This window comes from Giraffa tippelskirchi, chromosome 7, assembly GCF_054371585.1.
Source record: "Giraffa tippelskirchi isolate mGirTip1 chromosome 7, T2T-mGirTip1v1.2.pri, whole genome shotgun sequence".
NCBI classification, from domain to species: Eukaryota; Metazoa; Chordata; class Mammalia; order Artiodactyla; family Giraffidae; genus Giraffa; species Giraffa tippelskirchi.
The window spans coordinates 128,038,800-128,063,094 of NC_137281.1; the positions used below are offsets into that span (position 1 = coordinate 128,038,800).

The window sequence follows — 24,295 nt, forward strand, 5'->3', positions numbered from 1 at the left end:
GACAACAGTCAGGAGCAGGGGTGTCAGAACCGTGGTCCAAGAACTCTATTCCTTACAGAAGATATACATATATATTAAAATGAAGTGTTATTCAGCCATAAAAAATGAAATCCTGCCATTTTTGACAACATGGATGGATTTGAGGGCATTATGCTATGAGATAAATGAGAGAGAGACAAATATCATTTCACTTATGATTTCACTTATATGTGGAATCTAAAAACAAGCAAAACAAACTCGGAAAACAAGATCAGATTTGTGGTTGCCAGAGGTAAGGGTGAAGTGGGAGGAGTGGGTGAAATGGGTGAAGGTGGTCAAGAGTTACAAACTTCCAGTTATAAGATAAATAAGTCTTTATTATGGACATAATGGGGGAGTAGTGTACAGCATGATTACTATAGTTAATGTTGTTGTTTAGTCACAAAGTCGTGTCCAAGTCTTTTGCGACTCCCTGGACAGTAGTCTGCCGGGCTCCTCTGTCCATGGAATTTTCTAGACAGGAATATTGAAGTGGGTTGTCATTTCCTTCTCCAGGGAATCTTCCCAACCCAGGGATTGAACCCGGGTCTCCTGCATTGCAGGTGGATTCTTTACCACTGAGCCCACGGAAGCCATAGTTAAACAATACTGGAAATACACTAAGAGAGTGGATTTAAAAGTTCTCAGAACAAGAAAAAGTTTGCAACTATGTGTGATGATGAATGTTAACTAAACTTACTGTGGTGTTCATTTCCCTGAGTGTGTGTGTGTGTATCATATCATTATGTAGTATAACTGAAATGAATAAAATGGTACATGTCTGTTATATCTTAAAAAAAATTTTTTTGATGTGAACCATTTTTAAAGTCCTTTTATTAAATTTGTAACAGTACTGCTTCTGTTGTTTATGTTCCGATCTTTTGGCCATGGGTCGTGTGGAATCTTAGCTCCCTGACCAGGGACTGAACCTGCGCCTCCTGCATTGGAAGGCAAAGTCTCAGCCACTGGACCAGGGAAGTCCTCCATTATATCTTAATTTTAAAGAAAAGAACTCCACTCCCTGCTCTGTTGACTTTACTTCTGCTCTTCAAGAAATCTGATTTTGAAAAAGAAGAACTATAGGAAAGGGGAAAAAAGAAATACACCCCTCAGAATTGTTTGTTAATTGTGAAACTCACTGAGTAAGCTCATTATTGGTCTAACACCATGCAAATGGATTGACTGTGAACTTTCTTCTCTATCTAGTAGTTGGTCACAGCCAGTGCATGCCTCACACCCATGACTGTTTGGCTTCAAAATCCAAAGCTGCTCCTTTGACTTTGTTCCTAAACCAGACTTTGGCAAATGTCTGCCCTTTGATGGAAGTACCAGCCTGGAGCTAGGAGGTCTCCTAGGCCCAAAGATTTACAGCCTGAGCTCTCAGTAGGTTGTTGTTATCAAATCCAGAAAGCATTTTAAAACACCCTCGAAATGCCTTGACAATGGGCTTAGATAGTTTAATTTCCATTTAAGCCGGTAGGCAGGGGTTGGTATGCTGTTTGAAGTTTTGTGGTGTTATAAGACACACAGAGAAGTATGCGTGGCAAAGTATTCCAGGTATGTTTAAATTGTCAGTTATTGCTTATTCTGTTGTGCCTTCAAAGGGCGTTTGTATTACAGGGGTCACAGGGATTTTACACACTTCTTCTTTACTGAAGAGAAGAGTGGAAAACTACCTTCTCCAGAATTAAGATTAGTTACAGGTTTGTTTTTCTTTTTCATTTTTGGCTTAGAGATGAGAGGCCTCTCTACTAGGGGGAAGGACAAGAGAGGGTCTCTAATAGAGGTGGGGGCCCAGGGAAGGGGCTTCACACAGGCTGGGAAGGCAGGCCCACCAAGGACTCATTAGGACAAGCTCTCATTTTGGCAGTGAGCTGGTGACACAGTCAGAGATCACTTGGGTGATCTGGAGATTTGAGAGCAAACCGTGATGACCAGCCATGATGCAGGGGAGGATAAAAATGAAGTCTCTTTTCTGTTTAGGAAACCTTACCATTCCGTAGGGTTTTCACAAATATTTCTTAAATTCGAGCTTCTTTGTCCTATTGCTGGGAGAATGAGATGGGGAGGTGTGCCTTTTGTAAGGTTACTAACTTGTAAATGCAGATCTTCCCAAAGGTTAGCTCTTGTCGTCATATTTCGGGGAGGATGCTATGGTTGTAATAGATTGAAAATAGCCAGGAATTAGTGTGGAAGGTTCTAAATTATACTTAGTTTATGAATTTAAATTTGACTTGATGATGCTAACTTTTATTGAGTGCCTATTATGTGCCAGGCATTTGGCTAGATACTTGACATAAATGATTTCGTTTAACCCTTACAATTCCATTGAGTAGGTAGATATTGTTTTTAATTACAATATTACAGATGAGAAAAAGAAAGCATAAGAGGTTATACACAGGGACTTCCCTGGGGGTCCAGTGGTTAAGACACCGTGCTTCTTCTGAAGGAGACATGGGTTTGATCCCCGTTCTGGAAACTAAGATCCTACATAATCCATGGCACGGCTAAGAAATAAATAAATGAACAATAGAACCATTCATTTAAAAAAAAAAGAGGTTACATGCAGTTAGTGACATAGTTAGGAAGTGGAGGAGTTAAATTTAGGCAGAAAATTGGTGAATCCCTGATTTAAGCCCTCCCATTGCTGCCTCCCTACAGGTGCTCTGCGCAGACCATCATTTAAGCTCAGAGTTTAATTACAGTGTGCACCTTTAGTTATAAAGGAGTTACATTTTTGTAACACTGTAGTAACTTCGTGATTATGATTCAGACCTTAGATTAACTCATGAGTGTGGTTGTAGAACCTATGATGGACAACACGATATGATTAAAAAAAAAAAAGGAGCATAAACCAAGATGCCCAAGAAATGAGGATGAGCCTGGCTTCCAGTATCAGGAAGTCTGATGCAACAGGCAAATCCTTTAATCTCTCAGGATCTCAACTTCTTCATTTACAGCTTGACTCAGTTGTGCCAGTTGAGAACCTCTGTTTTCTGGTGATCACATGCTCAAATGATAGGGAAAATTAGCTGAAAATGGTACCTAGAGTTATTAAGTAACATTCAATGAAAGGATATGAAAGATTAATGTCCAATAATATGAATTATTTTTAACTTATTTGATTTCTATCTAGTACAGTTAAAAGAGAGTTATACAAAATATCTACAATAATAAATTTTTAAATTAATTAAATTATTTTAATTGGAGGCTAATTACTTTACAATATTGTAGTGGTGTTTGCCATACATTGACATGAATCAAGGGAGGGAGGTGGGAAGGGGATTCAGGATGGGGGAGATATGTACAATAATAAATTTGAATAGACCTCAAGGATTAAAAGGGGAAAAGTAATAGTCTTATTTCTCTGCCTCCCACCCCCAAGTCCCACTACCCAGACATAACTAGTGTTGGAAATTAGCTCTGAATATACAGCTATGCAACACATCTTTTGTTTGAATTTATAAAAGATTCTGCTAGTTTCTTTAAATTATCTTAATTACAAAAACAATATTTGACTATGTACACTTGGTAAAAAAACCTTTGAACAAAACCTGTTTGTAAAAAAAGCATAAGACTTTATGCATACTGAATTTTATTTTCTTCCACCAAAAACTGAATCAGGCGTTCTGCTGGAGAATATATTTGAATTGTGAAAATATAACTGTCAACATTATGGAAGCATCAAAGTATTAAAGTAATCTTTCCTTTTGTTTTAGATCTTTTAAAAAATGACAACAAAAGTCATTTAAAGCTTTCTTGCTTAAAAAACTTTCACATGATGATTCAAGTTTTGAGAATCCAGAATACTTCTCCATTTCCCTCTAAATGAGTTTTGACTGTTAAGAAGTATTATGTTTTGAAAAACCTCTGGAGAGGATTTCCTGTATCTTTCCTTTTTGTTTTTCATATAGCTGGTAGGATTTTGTTATATACTTCTGTGCTTCTTTTGTTTTCTACAACAATCAAAAGTAAAAAAGTATTGAGGGCTTTCCTAAATTAGCTGCAATATGCTATCCTTTGTATTATTACTCTCTGTCTCATCGTAAATCAGTAATTCTTCCTGTAAAGTCCAAGTAAATTGAATCATGTTATTTGGGGCTGTACAATATTGACTCCGTTCTATGTGTAGATAGAATGAGTGGATCCAGGGTTAGCTCCTCTAAATGACCCAGCTTGTTGGTGCCTTACAGCCACAGAGGTGCCCCTTTCATGGGTTCTGCTTACATCATTAACAGTTCCACTAATTTTCACATCAGAGGGTCAAGTCTTGGTGAGGGAGGCTGAATCCATATCATGCAGTTATACAGGTGAGAGCCAGTTGAAGATACTATTAATATTAACACTCCCTGTCGAAGAAGAGGCCTAATGAATGGCTTCTCTGCTTGAGCTACTCCAGATTCAGGGCCTACCTCTGAATTCCAGCTACTGAGGATAAAAGGACAGAGATCTTAATGATCCAAAAGTGTGGAATGTGTGTATCCACTTTATTTGTTCACCGGGATGATGAACCTTTAAGCACTCAATGTAAAATAATACCCACATGTGCTTTCCATTATAAGTCTTTCTTCTCTCTGTGTTATTGTTTTGTTTTTCAGATTTTTGAAAAGACTAGTATGATTAGTTGTATCCTGCCCATTTAACCACTTTCCACATTTCACTTTTAAAATGAAATCATCTTTCTTGCATTTAACTAATGGAAAGTTATTCAACTTGCCAAGCAAGGTTCCACTGTCCCTGAAATAAATTTTCCAAAGAACTGGAAACTCTATGCAGCTTTTATACAAGAAGCAGAATGGAAATGTTCAAATTTATGTTATACTGATACATATTTTCCACAGTGTGATATTTAAGTAATATCCATCACACTGTATCTGAAGATACTCATTTGACTCTGTAAGAAGAGCGGTTGCATTCAGGATTTCTCTTTCATCTCACTTCCAACTTCCTCAAGGATTGAAGTTTATTTTGTTTACAACTATTTAAAATAACTGATAGCAGCAGCAGGAGCAGCAACTGACATTAGTGAGTGGTTGTCATGTATCAACCACTGCTAAGAGACGTACAGGTCTGTTCTCATTTGATTATCACAACAACCCTGTGAGGAAGACAGTTATTATTTTCTCTGTTTTACAGATGCTTAAACTGAGAATGATGAGAGGTTAAATAACTTGCCCAAGGTCCTTGGCAAGTAAGTGGCAGAACCAGAACTCAGATGCTGGGTAATTCCAAAGCCTAAGTACTTTCCCACTATGCTATCACCCTTATTAAAACATACTCTTTAAAGAGTTCTTTATGCTCGGCATCATTAAGAATTGACCCCACCCCCAAAAGCTTTCAATCTAAAATACTAAACCTTATTGAGCAGATAGTAAGGATGTAACAGCTGAGCAAGCACTGAAAGAGATATAAACTGAATTAGTATTCAATTCATGGAGTAGTTCGACAGAGTGCCCACTAGTCACATGTGGCCACTGAGCCCTTGAAATGTGACTAGCGCAGCTGAGGAATTATATTTTTAGTTTTATTAAATTTTAATTAGTTGAAATGTAAAGAGCCACATGTGGCTAGTGGCTGTCATACTGGACAGCATAGGGACAGAAGAAGGCAGTGGAAGGATTAAGTAATAGGAGGAGGAATGGAGCTGACATGCATGGACCTGAACTTGAGTGTAGAAAGAAGCCCTTATCAGCCCTCTGGAAGGACACTTGTTACAGCAAGATGAGGAAGCTAAGGGGCAACTGGAGGAGGTGTGGGATTTCATACATGAGATGAGTGGGGCAGACAGACACAAGGCTGAATAGAGGGAACGAGAGGGAAGGGCAAACCGGGACTTCTGTGGCGGGGAACGTGGCAGGATTTGGCAGCTGACTGGCTGTGGGTTGAAGTACAGTGGAGGTTGGCAGCTACTTCAAGGCTTCCAGCCTAGTGATGGAAAAACAGCTCCTTTCTGCAGTGTCTAATTTATGTTGGCAAAGGGACATCTAGCTTGAGATGCCTTATAGACAGAGTGTGTATCCTAAGGCTGTATCTGAGAAGCAGGTTGGTAGATAGATGAATAGATTTAATGTTTACATAGAGATAATATTTAATCCATGTGCACAGAAAACATTCAGAGTTATTGTACAGCATTTAAAAAATAGTAGGAAAGTCAGTGACTGGAGTGGGGTGAATAAGGCAAAGGGTGGAAGGAAATGTAGTTAGAGTGGTAGTTTTTACAGGCTATGGGGCTATCAGGAGCTGCCCAGTCCATGTAAAACTTTGGACTATATTCTAAGTGTGATGGGAAGCCTTTGGAAAGTTTGAGAAGGAGAATAGGTTTCATTTTACTTTGTGAATGGCCACTCTGAATGTAAGAACAGACGTAAGTGAAAGTATAAGGGTGGAACTAGGGAGCTTAGGTAGGTTACTCTAGTATTCTAGGTGAGGGATGCTGGTAACTTGGACCAGCGATAACAATGGTGGACGTGGAGACAAGTGGATGGGTTCTGGAGATACATTTTCAAGGCAGAATGAACAGAATGATTCTGTTGATTGTTGGAGGAAATATGTGGTGTGAGTGATAGAAAGGAGTTGGGAGTGATTCTAAGCTTTTGCCATGAGTGTTACTGTTTATTGAGTTGGGGACCATGAAAGGAATACTGGGGGGTTTACAACCAAAATCAAGAATTCAGTTTTGGACGTACTAAGCTGGAAATGCCCATGAGACATCTTAGTGGGACTGTCAAGTGGGCAGTTGGACATGTGATCCTGGAGTTGTCCCATGACTTGATGCGTTGTGGTTTATTAGGTTTTTAGGGGAAAGGAGGAGCTAGAAGAGGAAGAGAAATTGATGGACAAGAGTATTCAGGAGTGGGACAGAGGTTTCAGGAATTGGGAAGTGGCAGGATCCTGTTTGGGGATGGACCCAGGAGAGGAATATGCCATTCCAATTGTGGTGTTGTTGAAGCAGAGAAGGTGTTTTTGAAGAGACAGGCGTAGTGTGGTGGTGATCACTGGGAGAGCCACCCTGGGAAGCTTTGGTGTGGTTCTCAAAGGATGCAGAGGGGAGGGAGAGAGAGTGGGCAGGCAGAACTCAAGATTAGCTCTGTGCCAGCACCACAACAGGGTAGAAGTCGAGCTGTCAGTTGACTTCGTCACAGTGCAAGGCAGTTTTTGCCTGTTCCTTGTGCATGAAAGCATTTTTAGGCTATTTAATCAAATTTTTATGCCTCAGGGTGGAATAACAGAGTGGGAAGTGTTGATTTAAATTGTTTTTTCAAGCAAGCATAAATGTCAGAATTTAGGAGAATTGTATGCTGGAAAAAGATTATTTTAGAAGGGGGAACTTTTTTTCTACTTTTTCTCATTTGCCTGAAGTATTTGTCACACATAATCATCTTGTCTGCTTTTATAATATAGGATTTCCATTTACATGAAAATATATATTTCATATTTTTCCCATTAAAATGGCCAGTGTTGATATATTTGGTACTCTTTCCTACTCTGTTCAGACTTTTAGCCATTGGAAAGAACAGCTATTAAAAGGAACAAGGCTTTGTATTATGATCACTGACTTCTAATGTACAAATAGTGTAACGGAGGGATCATTGAGAACTCTAAGGAGATGATTGTTACAGAGAGAGCTTTGTTGTCTTCCCACTTACCTCTTGTCTAGTAGTTCACTGACAGGTCGACAGAAGAGAAGTGAAGGAAAGTGAGTTAAATCAGACTCACAACTTTTATCATATGAAACAGAGGTCCCCAACCTTCTTGGCACCAAGGACCGGTTTTGTGGAAGACAGTTTTTCCATGGACTGGGGTTGGGTATGGGAGTGAGATGATTTGGGGATGATTCAAGCACATTACATTTATTGTGCACTTTATTTCTATTATTATTACTTTGTGATATATAATGAAATAATTATACAATTCACCATAATGTAGAATCAGTAGGGCACCACTGATCTGACAGAAGGCGGAGCTCAGCCAGTAATGTGAGCGATGGGGAGTTGTAAACAGAGATGTAAACACAGATGAAGCTTCTTTAGCTTGCCCACTACTCACCTTCTGCTGTGTGGCCCAGTTCCTAAAAGGCCATAGACCAGTACCAATCTGTGGTCTGGGGGTTAGGGACCCCTGAGATAAAAGACTTGGAATAGAGGGTTTACATCTTGTTTATAGAGAAACCCTGACATCACTTATGGACTCGCCAGTCCATCCCTTTCCTGAACCTGTGTAAGTAATTAATAGTTGCCTAAATAGATAAAATTAGAATTCCTTCCCGAAGTCCTGTTTATAGGCAAGGATCCGTCTGTTATTGGCTGGTGTTTTCCCTTCTTGCAGTTGTTGGAATGGTCCCACTGTCAAAGCTCTTGGGACACTGATCGGCAGTGACTCAATCTTGTCCCCCTTTGTCTCATTATAGTAGCTTCTGTGATTGGGCTACAGTTCTGTCTTGTGAGTTGGCAGTAGGGAAGAGGACTTCCTTCTGATGTTCGTCCTCAAGCAGCTGTTTCTCCCCAAACACCATTTTCCCCAACCCCCAAGCTGGCCCCTCCCTGCTGAGAAGCCAAAATATGCCCAAGTCACTGCTAGACCAAGTTCATCCCATGAAAGTGCAAATGACGGTGATGCCTTTTCCCAGCATCAGCTTTTATCCTCTTTATCAAGAGCTTATTTTGTCATCCTCCTTCCCTTCCCCTATAAATAATCCATTTCCCCCCATCAGACTTGGAGAACAGAGGCACGCCCGTGTCGTAGGCTTGCACTGAGCATTCTTTCAGTGGTTTTTGACTCGCTTGGCCTTTCAGTTATTTTTTTTTTTTTTCATCCCTATCAGAATCTCCAGACTGAGGTCATGGAAGGTCAGAGTTAAAACCGATACTGCCTGAGTGATTTTCATCTGAAAAAGGATCTCTGTGCTTTCTGGAGATTGCAGAAATTTTCCCCGGTCTGCGGTGACCCTTGGCACACTTTTGCTTCACTATTTCCATTCCAAGATTTAGAGGCTCTGGTGATAGGGAGGAACTATAAATAAGAACAATCCCGAGAGTGATAGGAGGAGCTCAGATGGTCCTTAACTTTCTGGCCTTTCTCTTGGTTTAGAATTCCTCAAGACCTATTATAGTGACTTATTTCATTTGACTCAGAATTCCAGGCCTTTAGAGCTCCTTATGTCACTTACAGAAAGGACTCATGGCTGTGGTGTCTGTCAACTCACTGCTTATCGAAATGTCTTTTATTATAAAGTAAAGAGGGGGTGAAGTGGACACTAACTTAATGATATTTTACACACACACTTAATTGCCCTAAGGGAGTTCAGTTACATGAGTCGTAACAAAATGCTTGAGTTCTCTGCTCTTCTTTTTTTTGCAAATTCAGTTGTCATCTAACAGATTTTTCCTCACGGGAGGTAAGCTTGTGCTTTCTAAGGATGAATGAATGCCTTGCGACTAAATTGGTAGGTTGGAATTTAAACATATTAAAAGAGTTAATTCTTTTAAAAAGCTTACTAGTAGATATACACTACCCACAAAGAGATTTTGAAAATAATCTACTCTGGATGATTAATATGTATATGTAGTCATGCTGATAGCTTAGTTGAGATATCTGTGATGTAAATATTGATAAAATCTCCTTAAATAAGGAATACTATACATATGTGTGTATACATATATATTCTAAAGTAGAAATATGTTCATCTCAACCTTTCTTTGATCTCTGAGGGCATCCAAATTTGGAAGGGCCTTTGATATCCAAACAGAATCCTAGGCCTGGGGCTTCTATATAGACATCTGAGGCAATGCCCAAGTGCTTTTGTGTGCCAGCTTTAGTAATTGTCTTCACTGTCCAGAACATTATTGCTTCCAGCTTTTTTCTTGCTCCTCTTTACCTCCTTCTTCCTTGTGAGGGTTTAAAAGATAATACTTAGGAGTGAAAGTCTCCGCAAGTTCACACCACTGATTGTAGAAAGGAAACCACAAGTGTGCACTTCTACCCTTTCTCTTCATTCCTAGCCTGTGCTAAACCTCTGAGTATCTATAACCACCTCCTAGGATGGTCTGGAATTCTTCTGGTTTCAGTGGACCAGAGAGAACTGTGGCAGTCAGACCCCCACGGCCTACTTCCTGGCCATACAGTCAAAACGGTAAAAGAATGAAACGGATAGATCCCTAACCTTTCCCTGTCTTGGCTTTATATGAATCACAGTGATCTTTGAGTGAAAGAATGTAGCTCACCAGTGTCATTTGGGATCTTCTAAAGTAGTAGGAAACTCTGCATTCTTCACACCAACTTGTGGCATACCAGTACATTCCTCTGCGATGAGGTGGAGGAGCGCTGGTGGCCGGCCTGGGATTTGTAGGGCTGGGGCGGGGAGCTGCTGTTTAAAAATACATTTAATTATATTCCTTCTCTGCAGTAATACTGATACCATTTTTAGCCCATTACAAATACTGTGATTTTCATTTAAATCATGTCCATTATCTTATTGACCTAGTTTTTATTTTGTAATCAAAATGTTCTATTTCTGGATAGCTTAGCCTAGAATTTTTTTTTTTTTAAGGCTATGGACCCTTCCTGGAGTTTTTTCTTCCGTATCTGTGTATAGATGGGCTGTCTCTGCGTTCACTGAATTAGAGAAAACGATACTCTCTTGTTCTCTTTCAGGGTGCAGCTTTTCTCTGTTTAATTTGGCAGGATACCACGGGACCTCACGTCTGGTGACTTTTTTGGTGAATGGATGGTGGGAGGGGTGAGGTCTCGATGATCTTTTTCCTTCTTTCCTTGCTCTCTGCTCTTCTGTCCCCTCTCTCTCTCCAGCTTTCTCTTCTTTCTCTTTACTCCTCCCCCGTATGCTGTCAGTGTCTTGCAAAGTTGACCTCACTCTGGCTCTCTCTTCACATGCTTTTGATCCTCATAGGGTCCCACTTTTAGGTCTTGGCCTTCTCTGTGTTTCTTTCCCTCCTATTTTCTTCCTGGTCTCTTGCTAACCTTCTTTCTCTTGCCGTCAGCAGCACAAGCCCCGCTTCTTCATTTCTCTTCTCTGACTGGAATCTCATTCTGGGGAGAACCCCTCTGGAGGTGTTCTGGGGGCTCTGTTCTTGGGGTTCCTCTTCCATCAGTATCTACTAGGGGCTTGAGACCCCTGAAGAACTCTCCACTTGACCCTCAAAGTTTTCTTTCAGTATTATTCCTCATAGTCCTTGACACAGGAAGGTAGTTTGTTCTTTTCTCCAGACAATGAACAGAATCATGGAATTGGGGGATTCAGAGTGGCCAGCGGTCTCATTTTGCCAGTCAGGAAGTAGAGCTGAGAATGGTTTCTACCGAGATTCTAAGGCAATCTAATGGCAGAACCATGGCAACTATCCCATTTCCTGACTCCTTTTTGGTGGTGGTGGTGGTGGAGGTCTCTTCTTATCATGCTCTTCCTTAGCCAGGAAGTCATGAAGATATTTCGTCTGGTTCCTGTTAGCACTCATTTCTCTCAGTCATTGTTAACCTTCTCAAATATTGTTCATCTTGAATGACATTTTAGAGTAACTGAGTCTTAAATGTGTCACTTTCTTGTCAAAAGAATACCCAAAAGATGAAGTGCAGTGACAAGAGTCTCCCCCTGAGTTGCTGGGGATTTTCTCAGGAATGGTTTTTTGCTCCAGGTCACTTCTGTTGACGTATTCATTCCTAAGAACTGGTAGATGACTATGACATACAATATTCAAGCTTAAACTCCTTCCTGCCTAACTGGAGTCTCTTTGCTAATCAGGAAACCACATTTAAAGCTGTGTCCTGAACTCTGCCCAGCATGTCAGCTTGGCCAGGAAGAACAGGGAATTCCTACTGGTAATAGCCGCTGGGGACCAAGGGATAACTGGAGGTCAGGAGGAGCTTAGCAGGGAAGACATCAGCACAGGGGCATTCCACCGAGCACTGGTCTCTTTTCTAAATTTTCTCTGTGGTTGACGTCAGGCAAAACCCAGGATGTCAGCTCCCAAGCTAGTGACCCTGTAATATGTGTTATATTTTATGATCTAACAACATTTTTTTTTTTAAAATTCAGGAGGCTCAACATAGGGTTGTTAGCTTTTGTCTTGGGAAGTAAGGATATTAAAAATAGCAATAGTAGAATTGCCGTATGATATTATAATCTTTTCATAAAATAAAAGATATTTCAATACTAGAAGTAGAAAGAATATAATCTTAAAATAAAGGAGAGTCCTGTATACTACACACATAGAGCTTCCAGAAAAACTCATATTGGGTCGTCCAGATTTTTCTTATTAAACCACATGCATGTGTGCGTAGTCGCTCAGATCAGGTCCAACTCTTTGTGACCCCATGGACTGTAGCCTGCTAGGCTCCTCTGTCCATGGGATTCTCCAGGCAGGAATACTGGAGCGGGTAGCCATTCCCTTTTCCAGGGGGTCTTCCCAACCCAGAGATCAAACCCAGGTCTCCTGCATTGCAGGCGGTTTCGTTACTGGCTGAGCCACCCGGGAAGCCCAGACTAATGTAAATTTTGTCCTAGAAGTGCTAAGCTGTGATATTTGGGAACTGCCAGCCTTCATTCCATGGCTAGTAAACTCCTGTCCTGTCCCCAGGGAGAACACAGAAGACTGCACCAGGAAGATGGCCTGTGAAACAGCTCCTCAGTAATAGGAAGTGTTCAGTAAATGGTGTTTATTTTTATTCTCTCTTAGAAGTGAGACGATTCATTAGAATTGGGCTGTTCATTAGAATGACTATTTCAGGTTGGGCTTCAAGGGACACTGCTTTTCTTTGGCTTCTTGTCTTCGTAGACTTGGGGTCTGACCTACAGCTTTGCAGAACTAATGGTTGATTTGATTAATTACCTCATGGATGGTCTGGGAAGACTCACACTTCCCAAGTTGGAAGGTAATGGAGGCTAATTCATAAGCAAAAATGCCAGCTGATTACATGTAGAACATATACTTTTTCAGAGACCATATCAATGGATCAGTCTGCCCAAGTTCCACGTCCTCTCCGCTGTGGAGGGGAGATGGGATGGATGCTGGTGGAGGCGGGGGCAATCCTAGTGTCCACTTTCCTTGGGGAAGACAGACTCAAAGTAATAGGAACTGGCTGACTGAATTTATTCCAGCAAGCTGTAGATAGAGCCCGTTTTATTCACTGCCATTGTTTCTTTATCTCACTTGGACATTCCTCCTCATTGAGAGGCAGTGAAGAAGAGTGGTTAAGTGCAGAAGCTCTGGAGCCAAAATGTCTGGGTACAAATCCAGGCTTTACCTCTTCCTAGCTGTGTGACATTGGGGAAGTTACTTGACCTCTCTGTGCTTTCATGTTGTCATCTGTAAAATGGAGATGTTAATAGAATTTGCTTCATAGGTTTGCTTTGAAGAGGAAAGAAATTGATACATGTAAAATGCCTAAAAGTGTTTGACATATAATAAATGATCAATACCTATTTATTATTATAATGAATACTATTGAGGAAGCTAGTTTTGTGGTGGACATTGGAGAAATGAATGCAAATCCTATGGGCAGAATTGGTTAGATTCTTACACTATAAATGTCTTTATTGTAGAATTCAGCTCTCCCATAACCTTGGGTTTTGGCTTTTACCCTTCACCCCTTCAGTAGATTTTGATGTCATGTCACTCTAAGCTGTTTCTCACCGGTTACATTATGGTGTACTAGTCCCTGCTGATGTGGAGAGATATTTTGATTTGAAGCTGTCAAGTCTTCTCTCCCCAACGTGTGCCTTTGGAGAGGCTTTTGTTCTTGGTGTGGTGGACTCCTTTCTGGGTCCCTTCCATAGGTCACTGTTCCCTGGACTTCCCCCTTGAGTGTGAATCTGACTTATCTGGTGGTGGTAGCTCTTGCTATATGAGACAGACCTGTCTGCTAAGATAGTAAGAGGTACTGAGATACTTGTAAAGATGTGCTTTAAAATAAGTAGCAAAAATAGTTGCTGATTCCATGACTAGCTTTTTATGCGCTTTCTCATATTTTGCCAAGCCCACAGGGCAAGGTGACAAATAACCTGATTATTTTCCATTTCTCCATCCCCTGGAGAAGCTTGACAACTATTTTCCAGGGGGAGCCAGTGCCAAATTGACTGGGATTCAGGATGCCTTTTATAGGAATGCATGCATTCAATCTAATCTATGGATGTGTCTAACACCTGTAGTGTGATCATTTTTCAATTTCCTCACTAAACTTACAGTGATAAATTACAGTTAATATTAGCCATTAAAATATTTTACTATAAAATATTCCAGGTATACTGGCCACTGAAGTAAATTAATCTACCGACCGCATATCTGTGATGTAATGAGAAAACTAAAACTAATAATCAGCTAATCCTTCTCTCTTTCTTTTGAAGTATAGTTGATTTGCAATATTGTGTTAATTTCAGGTGTACAGCACAGTGGTTCAATTATATATATTCTTTTTCAAATTATTTTCCCTTATGTATGTGTGTGCATGTGTGCTTTAGTCGTGTCCGACTCTTTGCAATCCCATGGACTGTAGCCCACCAGGCTCCTCTGTCCATGGAATTTTCCAAGCAAGAATACTGGAGTGGGTTGCCATTTCCTACTCCAGGGGATCTTCCCAACCCAGGGATTGAACCTGCGTCTCCTGCATTGCCAGGCAGATATTTTACCACTGAGCTACCTGGGAAGCCTTTCTTTCATAGGTTATCACAAAATATTGGAAATAGTTCCCTGTGCTATCCAGTAGGTCCTTGATGGTTATCTTTATTTATTTATTTATTTAGGCTGTGCCGGTCTTAATTGCAGCATGTAGGCTCCTAGTTGTGACAGGTCGGATCTAGTTCCCTGACCAGGGATCAAACCCAGGACCCCTCCATTGGGAGTGCAGAATCTTAACCACTGGACCAACTGGGAGTTATCAGTTCACAGAGATACTTTTCCTCAGAGCTCTATTGTGTTCCCATCCCTGTAAGCACAGATTTCCTCCCTGACTCCTTTTTTGTTTTCCAAGGTGGCTAGAATTAGCAATGTGATTGGGCTGTTGGTCTTTCTTGTTCACAGTAGAGAAGTCAGATGTTGGATTTTCGGAGGGGAAGAGTTGAGATCAGCTGGAAGTGCTATTTCTAGTTTTGTGGTCAAGCTTGTTTTCAGAGAGTGTTGCAATCTTGCTGTCAAAGTTGTGCTGGTTTCTCTACTAAGACGTGGGTACCAGTCTGTCCTCTGTAATGATACAGTGACGTAAAATGACCACCAGCTCCTTCCCAGGGAGCAGCTGCACCTGTAGGCCAGGTCAACCATGTGCAGTAAGTGACAGTGTCAAGAAATTTCATATGAGGATTGTTGAAACCAATCAATGAAGAGCCAGCCTTTTTGCCACCTATCCTTTGGGGGTGAGAATGTCCTCTTTGGGTTCTATTTTGCAGTACTGTAGATGTGGACAGTCTGAAGATTGTTCTGTTCAGCCCAGAAGCCAAGGCTCTGTGGGGCGAAGATACCATTAACATCCCAGCTCAGCTTTACATACTAGTATCTTGAGGTCAAGAATATTCTTAAAGTAAATCCCAAGAAGTAGATGTAGAAAGAGCTTAAAGGGAAGGTGTAACTATCAGGCTTTCCAATTCATTAGAAATTTTAGCCTGGAGCTGCTGAGCTCTCAGACCTCTCACAGAGACTCAGAGAACTTCCTTCATGGTCCAGATCTGGTCTATATTTTCCTGCTAGACTTCAGTCAGCCCCCAAGTTTCAGCCTTCTTTCCTGAGCAAACGACCGCCAAGTCCCACCACTGGATAGCTCCTGTCGCAAGCCTCAGACTCACATATCCAGAAGCTTGTTTGACATCCTGCTCAAGTAGCCGTGACTCTCTCACAGTCAGCCTGCCCAACAAGAAGAGTCTCTTCTTCATACAGCCATGTCTGCCCTCTCCACCATTCATGATGCTCCAAACGAGGGTTATTCCACCTTCACAGAGCTTCTCCAAGGAACTCTTTTCCCAGAATAATGTCCTTACTTTTCACTTTTGAGTCCCACTCCCACATCTTTTAAGATTATTTGTTAGAAGAGAAGTCAGATGGGAATCAGACACACCTATACACTGTGCAGGAGGTAGAGGATGAGCAGAATTGGGGCCAGTCTGGTGCTTTGAAAAAGATAGCTCTGAGTAAGTCGCTTGGCTTTTTTGAGGCTCAGTTTGTATGCCTGTAAATTGGGGATGCCTTCCTCCCAGGGTTCTTGTGAGGGCCTGATATCGTAAGTGAGGAATCAGGCAAGGAAGTATTAATGGGAACCTAGCTGCCATCTGATCTCCAGCTCTCGTACTGTAGACAGGAGATGTTTAGGATTGCAGTTCCATGTGGCTGTGACTGGTTGTCAGTCCTTTATGTGCCTGGGCAGGTGAGAAAGTGCTCATATTTATTCAGCACACTGGGGTTACTCAGCTACCCTGGGCCATCCCTGACTGCTCAAAGGCTGAGGGGATCAGTATCTTCATAGCCTGTGATGCGTTTGAGATACATCATGGTTGAGGACTGTCTCATCGTTCACAGGAGACCTGCCACCTTCCCTGGTGGTATCCATTTTTATCAGAGCTATTTTAAACATTTTCTCTGGGGGGTTGCTCCATTTAGTCAGAGACATGATGGAGTGGAGGATACCTAGGAGCCTAGGTCAAGGCTTTACCCATTCTCTTGCTTCACATGAAAAGGTATGTGATTATTGAACATATTGGTGGAGACCTCTACTGGTTGGGGTGCTTACTGATGCCCTACATTCTCACCAGGCAGGGTCCTGAGACCACTCTTCTGCTCACTTGGCACAGGATGTGGAGCTGCCAACAACCCTGTGGGTCTCCACACTCCATGCCTCCCCCAGAGAGGTTGGGCCACCAAAGGGGATGCCCTGGGAAGTTCAGCCAGGATTTCCTGTGCTGCTGGAGTGGCTCCCTGCACTGGGCAGCAAACCAAAGGTCACAGACTGCAAATGCACCACCTTTGTTGCTCAGTGGAAGGCCCGGACCACAGGGGTCCGAGTTAATTGATCACACTGGGAAAACGGCTCATTGAAGTTGGACAGAGCAGGATGACGGAGAAGTGACTGAGCTAATTTAGAATGGACTTAATTGAAGAGCCAAGCTGCCTCAAATCCTTTGTGGAAGTAGGCAGGATGTAAATAATAAATCATAAATAAATAAAACTCAAGAGCTAAATAAAGCCCCTTTAAATATACCATCACTCACAGCTGCATGTATTGCAAAGTGGAACTAGCCAGGATGGACCATTAGGGGCTTTTACTCCCTGACACTGAGACTGGATTCAGCCTCAGATACATTTCATCCAAAATAGTTTTTTCCAAACTCTGTATAGTAGCAATGATGAGTAAAATGATGGACTGAGGTCTCAAGTACTGAACCAAGGCAATTAACCCAATCAATCCAGCTGGAATTTTAGGGACTAAAATTTTTTATCAAAGGATCTTAAAATACAGTGTGAAGCTCCATACCTTGTAACATGCCATCAGATAAGTATATGCACTCATATATTTGAGTAAACTCTGGGAGATGGTGAAGGACAGAGGAGCCTGGCATGCTGTATGTAGTTCATGGGGTTGCAAAGAGTTGGACATGACTTAGCAACTGAAAAATAGATACTGTATATACACATATATTTATAATATAACAAATTTGTAACTAAAAGGCAGTATATTATTCATAATATACATAGACTTACATATACTTTAAAATATATAGCATATATACTTTTATATATAGTATACTAGATATTTTTAAGTGTGTATATATATATATATGTATCTTTTGTTTTTGGCTGTACCACATGGCTTGTGGGGCTTCCCAGGTGGTGCTAGTGGTAAAGAACTCACCTGCATTGTAGGAGACATAATGAGACACAGGTTCAATCCCTGGATTAGGAAGATCCCCTGGAGGAGGGCCTGGCAACCCACTCCAAGTGTTCTTGCCTGGAGAATCCCACGGACAGAGGAGACTGGCAGGCTACAGTTCATCAGGTCACAAAGAGTGGGACACAATTGAAGTGATTTAGCATCCATGCACATGGCTTGTGGGATCTTAGTTCCCTGACCAGGGATCGAGCCTGGTGCCCCAGCAGTGAAAGCACCGAGTGTTAACCACTGGACCACCAGGGAATTCCCAAAGTATATGTATTTTTATATAATATACACTTCATAGTTAACATGTATAGCACATATACTTTTATATATAATATGCTAGTTTTTTTCAGTATATATTAAAAAATATATATATATACTTTAAAATATTTATATAGTATATGTTGTTGTTGTTCAGTCACTAAGTCATGTCCGACTCTTTACAACCTCATGGACTGTAGCCCTCCAGGCTCCTCTGTCTGTGGGATTTCCCAGGAAAGAATACTGAAGCAGATTGCCATTTCCTTCTCCAGGGGATCTTCCCTACCCAGGGGTTGAACTCGTGTCTCTGCATTGGCAGGTAGATTCTTTACCACTGAGCTACCAGGGAAGTCCATATAGTGTATATACTTTTATATATTATATACTATATACTTAAAAGTATCCACCTATCTGTATAATACAAACATATATACTTATATAGTTACATAATATACATTCTGTTTTTTCATTTTTCTCTCTGTTTAGCCAAAAGCACAGTTACTTTTTCTTTTTATCCTGTTTACAGCAGTGTTACTTACTGTATCTTACGAGAAGTTTCATCCAATAGTCTGAAAGGTAAAAATTAAGCAAACAAAGTTACCCTTCAAAGATTTAGAAAGGCATCAGGTTAGAGGCCAACCTACAGTTCTTCCATAGGTCCAACCTGGTCATTTTCCCCCTCCATTATGGGAATAAATCATTAGCTGTTTCTTTGGTTGAGCCTCAGATAAGATACAGAGACGCTCATTGCATGCACTCAGCCATCAAGTTGCACTCTCTTCCTCTGGCAAGTGCAGATGTCTGTGGCATGCTGGAGTCATCAGCTGCTCTCTTGTGGCCCTCCTCCTTCTTCAGTCAGTTCAGTTGGAAGCCGGTTGAGAGTTGTTTGTTGCCAAACCTGTTTATGCCAGTTGTACTTTTTCCATTGAGGACATGTAGCTAAATATTATGTAAACAGATGATATATGAGTGTGAAAACGAAAAATGTTTCTATGAAAACTATACTGTTGTCTTGGAAAGACTTGTCAGTGATGAATTTGCTTTAAAAAAAAAACACAAAAATTGTGGCCAAATTAAGTATAAACAAGATAATTTTAAAAGATTAGGGGGAAATTCATAGAAATCTAGGCAGCTTCCCCAGTCAGATTGCTTTTCAGCTGTTTGGAGTTTTTTTCCTCCTTTAAAGACACTAAATTTGAAAATCATAGCAGATTTCTGGTTTATCCAGAAAAGACAATTGGGAATTCCAGACAGTTGGACCCATCATCAAATATAAGGCATTGCTCCTGTACCAAATTTGGAAATGAGTGTATGCTCATATATTTGAATATCTATGAATAAATGTCAATTGATATATCTATATATAAATAATGAGAGTGTCATATTTATAATTCCATACTTTAACCAGTTTTTTTTTTTATATTTTCAACCCAATCCAAGCTACTATATGTGTACCCAATCCAAGCTACTATATGTCAACCCAATCCAAGCTGCTATACTATACATGTCAGTCCAAGCTACTATATGTGCTGGATTAGAGAACATTTTTTTTAGCTACTGCATGTTGTGTAAAATATACATGCCTACTGAGCATGTCAAGATGCTTATACTCTGTGATTTACAAGACAGCTGAGCCAGGCTGAGGAGAGAGCAGACACACACCTCCTTTAGTGTGCTCATCCAAGGACACATGCTAATTGAGGAAAATTGTGGGCTGAACCCTTTGCGCCTGCTCTGAAACACATCCGCTTTCTCTCTCCTGCCCTCTCTTCCCCTCTTTCTCTCTCTCCTGTCTCCCACCTTCTCTTCTTTCTACCTCTCTCTCCTCTCTCCTCTCTCCCTTCGCAAATGTAGTTTAGGTCAAAGAGCTCCAAAAGAAGGAAGAGAGAAAACATTTGGAGTTGAACAACAACATATTTCAAACCACTTGTTCCAAGAAAAATAAACTCTTTGACTTAAAAAAGTTTGAATATATGTTTATTTATGTGAACCAAACAGAAAGAGAGAAGAAGGAGAATTCCTTTAAATAAAGAACTTTGATTTATTAAAATGTGGCTTACATTAGATGGTTTAGGAATACACCTGTTTCTCAGGAAGTGAGAGCAGGATATAGCAAAAGAAATCTTATTTGAAGTCACCTAAAATTCAGTGTGTTTCAAGTCGTATTCTACCCTCTTTGGTCTAAAAACAGTGTGGAAACACCTCCCTCTATTTCTGTGCTGTGTCTAGAGTCTGTATCAGAGCACAAACAACTGCAGGAAAAACGTGAGGATGCCTGTGGATTCGGACATGTTAACAGAAGTATCAGAGGACCTCAGGAAGAATAATATTTTACAGTGAGATGGTTGTCGTCTTGAACAATAAAAGCCATATGAGTGTGCTCTAGTTTATGCTGGTGTAGAAGGCTTAAAATCATAAAGCAAGGGTGATGACTGGGTTCCTGTTCACCCAGGGTATGCGGCTGGCAAAGATAAGTACACCAGAACATGAACTTCATGGGAAAGCATGAATCCATCCACCTCCAAGGAATAAGAGGCTGTCTTTCCTTTCAGTACTCGCTCTTAGGGGTTTGATGTTGATAGATTCTGAAGTATCTTATTCTAGAGCATAACCCAGATGCTCTCAAGGTAATGAGGAACAACTGATAGCTGCCAGGTTAACTAGAAAAGAAATGTTTCTCTCTGCGGTTCTGGACAATAATGCAATTTCATGGCATTTCACCTGGGTGGACTTTTAAGATGGATGGATTTGTCTTTTGCTGCTCGGGGCCTAGGTCCAAATTTGGAGCAAATGGCAGAAAAGATGGATGGCCCCAGAGATTTCCAGGTGAAATTGGTTGGATTTCCTCAATCCTCATTAATTCCTGCTTGATGATCATCCGTCTCCATCTCTCCAACCCTGCATAATGGGCCCTGGTTTCTCAGGATTTTCTGAGTCTAGAATAGCAAAATGTGCTGACTAAACTCTGAACAGATTGAGAGAACTCCTCACTGATGTTTCAGGCTTTTGGGAAAAAAGGACTGTCTCTACCTGAAATCTTGTTTTCCTGCTTTGAGTCAGAGTAGATTTTGTTTCCTTGTAATAAGAAGACAAAACTGAGCAGGATGTGAACGCTAAAGCTCAGGGAGTGAATTTAAGAGGCAAATTGCTTCCACTGTTGTTCAGGTAAAACTTAGCAAAAGAGAGACTTTGGGGTTCTTAGATTAAGTCTGGTGAGAGACTCGAAGCCATCCATGACTAAGCAAGACAGACAGTTAAAGGGTGCCCCAGGGATGAGATAGGAGAAGGCAATGGCAACCCACTCCAGGACTCTTGCCTGGAAAATCCCATGGACAGAGGAGCCTGGTAGGCTGCGGTCCATGGGGTCACGAAGAGTCAGACATGACTGAACGACTTCACTTTCACTTTTCACTTTCATGCATTGGAGAAGTAAATGGCAACCCACTCCAGTGTTCTTGCCTGGAGAATCCCAGGGATGAGGGAGCCTGGTGGGCTGCCGTCTATGGGGTCACACAGAGCCGGACACGACTGAAGCGACTTAGCAGCAGCAGCAGCAGGGATGAGATAAGGCTTAAGAAGCAGTGGATGATTGTGAAAAACCCCAGAAGTGTTCTTGGCCACTGAGGTCAAAAGGAGACCCTCAAGATCCATGGAAGGAGGGACTCAGGGGAGGTACGAGGGGCAGCCACGCTTTGTGGGTTTAATTTAAAAACATCTGTGTAAGGTCCTTGATCAATGGCCTGATATTATCATTCACTTCATGTTAAGGTAGGCTTATTGATATAATTGTTTTTGTTCATACTGGAAACTCTCCTGCTGACCAATTTATATTATTATTTTTTTTATTGTGGTTGTATTTAGCCCCCATTCAGAGCCAGATGCTTTTGATTTACAAATGGCGTATATTGTCAGAGACTGCTAACTAAGCAGACAAAAGATTTCACTTGAGAATTTCTGTGTGATTGACAGAGTGAGCAGTAGCCCTTTGGTTGCACATGCATAGGTGCCCCACCTCCCCACCCCCGCATGTTGGAGGAATAGAATATACCAGCAAACTAAAAACTAGTAAATCGCAGGTGCTTAAGACCCTGGAAGAAAGTGCCCGGGAGGTGCACACTTAGTTTTAAGAAAAGCTAAACAAGTGTGGCATTTTCAATAGGCCTTTCCTTTACCTGAGGAAAATGACAATATTTTACTAGTCAACCAAGAGATAAACCAAGATTTAAACTAACATCTCACCTTTCACGCAAAGCCTAACCTCAGTAGTTATTAAAAATAAATGGGATTTAAACAGATGTATTTTATTTCCAATTTCACAGTCTTGTATTTTACACTGTGGTTTTAGATCTGTTTGTGAAGACTGGTTGGGGTAAAAACAGCCTGAGAGACAGCTGGGAGAGGAACAGGCTTTCAAGTCCAAGACAAAGTCCAGGCTCTGGGTTCAGCTGTTACCAGCTCACCAAGTGATCTGAGACCAATTTCCTCACCTTCAACAGAGAAACAATAATGCTTACTACTGTCTTTTTATGGGATGCAATGATATCTGTGATTGGCCCTGTTGATGACTTTGGGCTGAGAATTGAGAGTAGAACCCCCGTGTCTTCCTCAGGGACCATGTATGGAGGATAGGGCTCCGGGGCCAGGAAGGCCATTGGCTTTCATCTCTCCCTAGTCTCCAAGGCAACTGCAGTGTCGCTGCCTGGGGGCATTCTGATTGAAGAGTCACGGAGAGGTGGCTGCCATGTCTCCACATCTCCTGGGTGACCCCCTTTCTTTGTCATCTTCTCCCAGAGCACTGTGCTGACAACTTGGAGGAATTCTCCGTGGCCACTCTCTTTCTTGCTGCTGTTTGTTTCACCAGTAATTGGGACTTATAAGTGAATGGGCTTCCATGGTAGCTCAGACAGTAAAGAATCTGCCTGAAATGCTAGGAGTCAGGAAAATCCTTTGGAGAAAGAAATGGCAACCCACTCCAGTGTTCTTGCCTGGAGAATCCCACGGACAGAGGAGTCTGGCACTGTAGAGTCTGGCACTGACTGTAGAGTCAGTGTGGTCACAAAGAGTTAGACACGAGTGAGCGACTAACACTTTTCCTTTCTAGGTGAATAGTAATTCTCCACTGACAATTTTTCTCACATCCATCACTTTATTTTCTAGGTAACGTTTACTAAGTTCTTACAGGTGCAGGCACTGTGCTGACACTTCACCGTGTTATCATTTTGCTAACAGGAGAGAGCTGTGGATAAGAGATGCTAAGAGAGCACCCCAACAGCTGCTCCATGGGCTCCCCCTCCCACCCAGGGGCTGCAGACCCCACCTCCCCATGCCTTCTCCTGCCTCCCTTCCCGGTGCAGTTGTCCTCCAACTGTTCTCTCTCCACCCGGCTCCCTCCTTCGGCCATCACCAGATGTACCTCCCCGTACCTCAGACGGTATTTCCTCTTCAAAAACTACCACTTGTCTTCTCACGCAGCAGCCCTCCCAAAGCTGACCTCGTATGTCGTCTCTCCTGCTCTTCCCAAACCCGTTCTCAGCTGCAGCCGATACGTTCCGTTTCCTAGTTCCCAAAGACTCGTGTGCTTCTGCACGGGATCCTTCCTCCACAGGAAGCAGCCTCCCCACATCTCTGTCTCCCACCCTCCACCCCATCCTTCAGGGCCGAGCACACGTTGGCAGCCTGTGCTGCCTTCTGAGACTGACCCGAAGCACCCTTTATCAGCCAGAGTGTTGGCCAGGCTGCTGATCTGTAGCTATGACCTGGATCACTGTTGTTAATTACTGTGAAACTCTCCAAAGATAGCTCCATACCTTCTTCCTTATAGTCTGTTCATTATAGGAGACTTAGTCCAGGGACTGTTAAGGAGTACAGCAAAGTGAAAAAGTGAAAGTGTTAGTTGCTCAGTCGTGTCTGACTCTTTGTGACCCCATGGACTGCAGCCCACCAGGCTCCTCTGTCCATGGGGTTTCCCAGGCAAGAATACTAGAGTGGGTAGCCATTTCCTTCTCTAGGGGATTTTCCTGACCCAGGGATCAAACTCAGGTCTCCTGCATTGCAGGCGGATTCTTTGTCGTCTGAGCCACCAGGGAAGCCCATTAAGGAGTATACCTTCCCCCAACGCGGAGTTGGTTAGAGAGGGAAAGGTTACCACTTTCTGCCC

General features: G+C 41.8%; 1 protein-coding gene across 5 annotated transcripts in view; it reads left to right on the forward strand.

Moving 5' to 3' along the window:
- The window catches only part of SAMD4A (sterile alpha motif domain containing 4A), a 223,253-nt gene that overhangs the window by 76,210 nt on the left and 122,748 nt on the right, over positions 1-24,295 (forward strand). The gene's annotated exons all lie outside the window — the stretch shown is intronic.